Genomic DNA, 8,317 nt, shown 5'->3' with positions numbered 1-8,317 from the left:
TTTGAAACACCGCAAATTTTTTACCATTAAGTTATTTAAGATTTATGATTCAATATCATTTTACTTTCTCATTTAGCTTGTTCATGTCCATGCCCACAAACTGTTACGAGGATTGTGAGCAATCAAAGAGAAAAAGCTTTTGTCATTTGGTTAGAGCCTAAACCCAGATGCCCGACAACGCCAAGGGCAGGCAATCCTAACACAACCAGTGGATGGTTCTCTGTTGGTAATTACACGCGGAGCTACAACTACAGTTTCATGAGCAACTATCCGACATTTCCTATTGAATGCCATGTAAGAATTATTATAGCAGGTATGTTAATAGACAACTAATGTCTTTTGCTCTCATTTAGTATCTGTATCTCATTCGAAATTTAAGATATACAACATCGAGGCTGGCGCGCATAACGGGGACTTGCATGTGGCAAGTGGCAACTGAATACAGGAATACATTTATAATCCATATTTATGTACACCGACTAGATTTCATGGCTATATTCAAACACATTGATAATAATGTGTTTGATATTTTTTTAGTCCCAAAAAAAATGCTTGGGAAGTGCATGTTCATTATCACAAATTGTTTCCCAACTTCCGTGGTTAGAAAATCATTCATCTGTATTCAGTTTTTCAAGCAACTAGTATATAAACACTTTATTTCAGAATCAAAATCAAACAAAAATTAATTAGCCTAATTCATGTTAATCTAACCCTGTAAAAAGCAACAAACAATTTCGTTGTTTTGAGTGGAATTTGAGATCGCATCTTTGGGTATCTAGACCGCTGTTCTACCTTAATGAGCAACCTTTTTTCAAGTTTTTTTTGACAAATCTTCTCTGACGTATTTCATTGGATCTGTTATTATTTTTCGTGTTTTATTTGGTGTAATGTTTTTTATAAGAGTTTTATGAAAGAGTTGCGAAATCGCCAATCAGTCTGATTAACAGTTTCTCTCGTTAAAATTTCGCGCATGCATATAGAATTTGGATAACTTTGGACTCCGCTATATTTTATCACAATACCCTGGTGTAATTCTTATAATCGTTGTGTTTGCGGTATAGAAGATGCAGTTTATTTGCACATGAGCTTGATACGTTTTCAAAGACGTAATTGACCATGAAAGGCTTTTACAACACCATCGCTTTATAACGTGCATGTTATATTATAAAATTATGTTAATGAAAAACCTACTATTAACAAGCTATTATGACTGTGGACTGCAATTAATTTGCAGGGGCTAGTTTTATAAACAACTAGTTCACTTTTAGTTAACAAATCAGAGTTGTGTATTTCTGAGTTAACCATGCAGGGCCGGTATTGTGAAAGCCGGATAGCGCTATCCACCGGATGGTGTGTTTTCAATCCCTTTATAACTTCCCATTGTTGGGTATAACCTTTGATTAAACTTAGTATTTATAAATTGGGGATCCTCTTTAAAAAATTGATGGTTGCAAAATTGAAATTTTAGTGCTTTTCAAGGAATCTTAGAACGGTTGAAAAATCACTATCCAGTGGATAGCGCCATCCAGCCTTCGTACGACTGGCCCCAGGATTTAACTATGAAAAATGTAGTTACAAGATTTTTACAACCAACCCCAGCACATAATATAAGACTAAAACTTAATCACTTAACAATTATAATTTAAGAATAGCTATAATTGTTTTTAATACAGTTTAACATTATAAAAGTGTTTCTGCAGCGATTGGCTTTTCATTCCAACATTATAAAATGTCTATTCTCTCCCAAATCATATGGAACGTAAATTGAAGCAGGCTATAATTTGAACAGTTTTTTTTCGCTTTTATCAATACTAGAGTTATTGATGCCCTTGACTGCACCTGGATCTGAAAATATATTCTGCGACATGGTTAATGACTTTTTTTAACTCACGTCAATAATTTTCCAACTAGGGGCGCTTTCCTTTAAGCAGCTAAAATTATCAGAGCGGTAATAATTTGAATTGAAATCGTTAAGAATATAGCGGTAAAGCTGCATTTTTCGCGATAAACGGATGTAAATATCAATAAACGTGAATGCAAAATACCAGTATTCTGTCTGTACTGAAATACAACAGCGGCTGTTTTTACCGTATAAAGGAAAGCATCCTAGGATTACTAATACTGCCAGCAATACACTTGATTTACTTTTAACAGATATTCCTGAACAGTTTATGTACATTTGATTGTCAACCTAATACAGACCATCTTGGATTTTCTTTCTTCGTGAGAACAACAATGACACGGGTAAAACATTCACGTTACGTTTATAACTTTAATTAAGCTGGTTTCACCGGATTGTGGACATTGGCCTTAATAGTAATAATATAAACCTATGTTTCTAAAATTGGAGAGTTACAACTGTTGATATGTTCACCCTAAATTCAAGATCAGTGATGCGAGGTCGCCTAAGTGGATTGATGGGGAAGATATCAGTCTTTCCAAGCGTAAAGATAAGCTTTGGAGGTTAGCAAAAAGTTCAAAATCACCAGGCATTACGTTCTGTACTTGAAGATTTTGTAATGTTTTTATGTTTTTTAAAGCATCAGGTTAATATTTTAACAGCAGTTGAGCTGGTAGGGTCTATAAAACGCCTGCGGAAAATAGGTGACGTTAACTTTATGACTATATTTTCAACCCTAACACTATTGAAAGAAATATTGACTACCATGCATTGCCATGCACTGAGTCATTTCATAATTTAAACTTATATTTATAGCCAATCTAGGTCTAGCTCGTCATGAAGATTATTTCTTTGGTTGGAAATAGCGAGGGATGCTGCATTGTATCATTATGAATAGTTAATAATACAATATCATAATAATTCCGCTCGGTGATTAGGAATTACACCCGAGTATTGTGGGAGAACATAGCGGAGTCCAAAGTTGTCCAAATTCTTTTTCATGGTCGTCATAAGAATTAAAAACAACACTATCATAATTATGATAGCATATATCTCTTAGTTGTGTAATTTATAATCTCTATGATAGACGTTGGATTGTTTTATTGGTTAGGCGCATGCGCGAGATTGGAACCAGGAAAGACTGGTAAGCAAAATTATTACTTTATGAGCAAGCAAATAGATCAAGCAAGCAAATAGAGCAAGCAAGCAAATAGAGCAAGCAAATAGATCAACAACTCAAATCTTTTGATTTTGATTTGTGAATTTTTGAACAGATTACACATGCATAGTTATACACATGCACATTCACGCTGATATAACTGTATAATTATATAAGGACGTTTTGACACCGAGGGAAACATTTCCCTATACGAACCGACTAAACTGGTAAAAAATAGATTTTTTTGTGCTTTTTTGATATTTCTCTGTGCTTTTAAATCTCGCGCGGTCCGTACGGCCTCATACGGACCGCTCGCGTAGCCAATCAGATTGCAGGAAACGCTAAAATATGAATTCGGACCGCAAGAAAAAAAATAAAAAAGGTTATCATATTAACAGGTCAACCGATCCTGAATGTTTTTGTATTTTAAACAATCGTAACCCCAACTCTTTTTTAAAATTATAAGTTGACTAAATGGTGAGTGCGACTTCCCTTTCCTTTGCAGTTCAGACATGCACTGATTCCTGTATTTCGCAGGATGATACTTCAGACTACCATTGTTATCATCCTTCCAAATATACTTGTCCACCTGGCAAAAGATGCTGTTACTACCTGACACCAGATTGGTAAGTACCATTGTAAACTCTCTAGTTATTTTATTATCAGAAGGGAATAAAGCTTTACAGGGTGTAAAAAAAAGTTTACATTTGGTGAATATCTTCAAGGCGTATGCACCCAAGCACTCGTGGTTAGAAAAATCATTTACTATGCACGTGTCGATAGCTTGAGACGTTCGGACACAACTTTCACAGAAGGTTTATTAAATATACTTTTTTAGCAGGTTAAAAAAGAGGTTGGTTTAGCGGCTGATTAAAAACGGCTTGCGCACAAAAATGAGTAAATGCAGTTGACATGACGAAACGTTCACCAAACTAGGTTAAAAGCCCTCTCACTAAAGGAAGATAACTATAACATCGTTAAAGTATGTTCCATGCTGCAAATATGAAATCTATCCCATATATAAGGGTGTAGTTAATTTTCCACAGAACGACACGCTCTTTGGGAGCAAAACTTGAATAAATAATTTAAAAAGTTGAAATTTCCTCCAACCGGGGTGTAAATATATTTTGCCCTATTTTTAAGGTAAAAATTACCCTCTGTAGTAGGGCAAAAGGCCTTTGGGAATGTCTATAGTGCACATTTGAGATTGAAATTTAGTGATGATGAAGAAGATTTTGCCCATTTTTGCAATTGTAAAAGAGATATGCATTGCTCAGGAAAATTTGAGAAATGCTTAGTAGATGATTGAACAACTTGAAAACATCGTCTAATTCACACTTCAATGCATGTGAATGATGAAGTAAAAGAGTCTAGAATTGGTTCTCCTAAAACAAAATATTATTTATGGCTTTCCAATACATCTATATATATAATGTCTATTCCCTATGAAGAAATCTTTGTCTTTCCAAAGTACCAAATCCAAGCTGATTAGAATGCCAGCCAAATACGAAGTTGACAAATCAATTCATATACCGACAATACATGAACTATAGACTATAGAATAATTATAGTGTGTATATATTAGCACTATTATGTATCTTATAAAGTATTTTTTAAAATAACGAAAAGGAGATGCATGAAACGTCTATAAAATTTCTGACCTTTTGCTATTATTATACAGTATGTATTTATACATAGACAGAGGACTCACAAGAGTCTGTCAAGTCATGAGTCTGTAAAGAATATCAAGACTGGTTAGATCACTACGGTTTTATGGTATTTTGGTCGATATTAACAACTAACTTGCATTAATTTATTTTGATCATTTTTCTCGTAATTTCGTCAATAATAAATATATACTATAAATACGATTACTAAAAAGCAGCGACGCCGGGTGACATTAGCTCAATCATTCATCCACAACACATTAACTTGTATTTTCAAAAGATAAACACGGACGCGAACTATAGCTATAATATATCTCTTCAACCGCTATCAATTCCGGCAGGCACCCGAGTTACTAGCATTGATGTGTTTACTGTCAAAAGATTATCTGACGAAAGTTGTTCAAAAGCAGGTTAAATTTAACCCTGTGTTAGTGCTAAACCTGGGTTAAAATCCTTAACCCTAGGCTAATCAAACCTGGGTTAAAACAGTGTTGTTAAAAGCAGGGTTATATAGCGGTAGGGTTAGTTAACCCTCGGTTAAAATATTTAACCTAGGATTAAATGTATTTCAAGGACTAAATTGGATATAAGATGGCTTTCGATTGGTCGAAAAATTATATGCCGTGAGTGTAGGGTCGCAGGGGCGTTTTTTTGAACAGCAATTTCCGTGCATGGAATTTTCGAAAGATTCGAAATGAAAAGCCATTTTGTATGATAAACAATGTCGATGTGAAATAAAATTAAGCAAATTATAAACAATCTGTTTTAAAATTTCAGGCATTCTTTGATTATTCAAAATTCAGGAACAAACGTAGCCTTACCACTTGCTGCCAATGAAGAGAATCGAATTTTGGCATCCGAAACAAATATTTCGATTACGATGTTTCAATTTGTACCGTTGTATTTATTTATCTTTTAAACCGAACGAAGTCAAACTTAAATAATTCTTTGCGTCGAAATTGTTCGTAAAACCTTTCAAAAGTGTTTAATTCATGAAGAATAAGACGTGTTTACGAATACGTGTTTCAGCTCCCTAATTATTCATTCAAGCTTACCCAGGATTAAAACGTTAACCCACCTCGCTAGCAGGGTTAATTTTTTATCAATTTTAACCCAGGATTAACGCTAAGCGAGCTTTGTGCAACGTAAATCAACCGAGGTTTAAAATTAAACCCTGGGTTAGGGACTTTTAACCCTGGGTTAGCGTCACCGGCTTTTAAACAACCGGCCCCTGCACCATGTCCTGTTGGGATTCCATATTAGTGAGTTTAAAGTGCCTATATCACTTGTGGGATCTTTACGGATTTGAATAGGGCTTGAAAAAAAAGTTTATAAATTCTACAACCTTTTTTGATATAAATAAATAGTTTCGAAAATACGTCGGTTGGGGGGACTGGGACTCAGGAATGATTTGCAAACACGCCGTCTTTTATAATGTAAACATGAAGAGTTTCACTGGCGATATAGTTTGCGCTTTTCAAGAAAAAAATGCGGGAACGGTGCGTTGTATATGGCTGTAGCAACTGGGCGAGTTTTTCTCAAAATATTTTACGTTATTGGAAGATCAAAGTAAAATTACAATTGTTATGTTTGACAAGAACTCGGTTCCTGAGTCCCAGGCCCCCGATCACGACGGAAATTTAGGCAAATCGTCATGTTTAGATGTAAATATTTCCGAAACTATTTAACTATATCAAAAAGGGTTGTAGAACTTATAAACTAATTTTTCAAGCTCTATTCATATCCGTAAAGATCCCACAAGTGATATAGGCACTTTAAGATTCACCAAATCTACGACGCGGACGTAAGTAATACGGCTCTAATTTCTACAGTTTCCCAACACGGATGGAAATTGTCAGTCTAGTCCCTAGGCCTCTTATACGTTCCTTATACACGCGGTGAGGCGGGAACTGATAGGCCTTCAACAAAACAGGACTTCGAAATATTCATACAAAAATAACGTTGCAATGTCGTTCGCTGTCAGGGCAAGCTTCACTTCGAAAGTTGTGTGAGACGTCTCATGTTATATTTCATGGCAATTAACAATTAAAATAATTTACCTTAACACGGACTATAGATGAGTAATTTTATTTCCAGTAACTTTATTTTCACAAAAATATGAGCTAGGGTAAACTCTTATATCTTTGGCACACCCAGGTTCTCTGTTCAATATCAAGAACGTTTAACCCGGGCAAATCTGCTTCCTCTTTCGTACTTGCATGAAACCAAGGACTTACCTTTACATTTCATTTTCAGGGACTGCAAATATTGCCAAATAGATGATTGCTTCCAAGGGTAAGAGAATGGAAGAGAGAGAGAGAGAGAGAGAGAGAGAGAGAGAGAGAGAGAGAGAGAGAGAGAGAGAGAGAGAGAGAGAGAGAGAGAGAGAGAGAGAGAGAGAGAGAGAGAGAGAGAGAGAGAGAGAGAGAGAGAGAGAGAGAGAGAGAGAGAGAGAGAGAGAGAGAGAGAGAGAGAGAGAGAGAGATGGATGCTTAACCAATTCATTTCGAATTTCTATTTAAGGATATGTTTAACAAGATAAAGTAAAGATTTATAAAGTAAAGATAAAGTAAAGATTTATCTAACAGGTGTCTCAACAAGTACGATCGTGCTATAGTGGACCAGGAACTGCGTAACCGAGTTTAATTTCTGAGCTGTATTGTATTTATAACTTTGGAGAGGACAATGTATATCTAATCGTTTGCGTTTACTTATATATATATATATAGGCTGAATATTGATGATATGTATGTATTTTTGCTGCAAATATATCAAGAATTGCTTGTAACTTGCTTCAAAGGAAAAAAGTAAAAATTCGAACTCCGTCAATCGATGCAGAATATTGCTTAGAATAATTGCGCCAAGTTTCATTCCGATCAAACAAGTAATGCTAGAGCCTTAGGGGTTTTTTAAAGAGCGTCGCCCCCTAACAACAACAACAACAACAACAACAACAACTACAACAACAACAACAAGATTAGCTGCGGTTAGGGACCAGTTCCTGGTCCAAAAAGTACTTATTCAGTGGTTACAGGAAAGACCAACTTACATTTTTATATGTTATAGTTGTGCTTCAATTTTGTTGAATTTCATGGAGATATTACTTTTCAAAATCAGTATATTATTTGTCAAATAATTAATAAACAATAATACGCTGTTTAAAAATGATAATAATTAAGCTAAGCTTTGCACTATGAACAGCAGACATTTAAAAACTGTTGCATTATGCAATATCGCTAGAAATTCTGACGATAATTTTTTGAAATAATTATAAGTTAGGAAAATGCCCAAGGGTTTCTTAAATGCGAGCAATGCTTCTCTCATTATTTGCTGCTATGCTGCGATTTTGGCGTTATTTAAACACATCTAAAAAATTAATAGGCTCACATCTCCGTGAAATTTTAGGTAAAATATAATTGTAATATACCAAAAGCTAAGACAATGTTCGCTCTGAAAACCATTAATTACCAGCAGACAATTTGATAAAATGCAAGAAAAAACACTCCGCAAAATGACATCTTGTAAACTCAAGATATCAGCTTTAGACAACAAAAAAACGTAAGGTGATATCTCGACTTTATTTCAAAGTCA

At 34.9% G+C, this 8,317-nt stretch overlaps 1 long non-coding RNA gene across 1 annotated transcript; it reads left to right on the top strand.

Moving 5' to 3' along the window:
- Positions 1–3,573: 3,573 nt before the first annotated feature.
- LOC114532004 lies at positions 3,574–7,374 on the top strand. The gene is made up of 3 exons (XR_003687912.1): positions 3,574–3,685; positions 6,983–7,021; positions 7,250–7,374. It is a non-coding gene; the product is annotated as an uncharacterized LOC114532004 (long non-coding RNA).
- Positions 7,375–8,317: the final 943 nt, after the last annotated feature.

This window comes from Dendronephthya gigantea, unplaced genomic scaffold (genome assembly GCF_004324835.1).
Source record: "Dendronephthya gigantea isolate DGI-Jeju-01 unplaced genomic scaffold, DenGig_1.0 000077F, whole genome shotgun sequence".
Taxonomy (NCBI): Eukaryota; Metazoa; Cnidaria; class Anthozoa; order Malacalcyonacea; family Nephtheidae; genus Dendronephthya; species Dendronephthya gigantea.
This window is presented reverse-complemented; position numbering and strand designations above follow the sequence as displayed.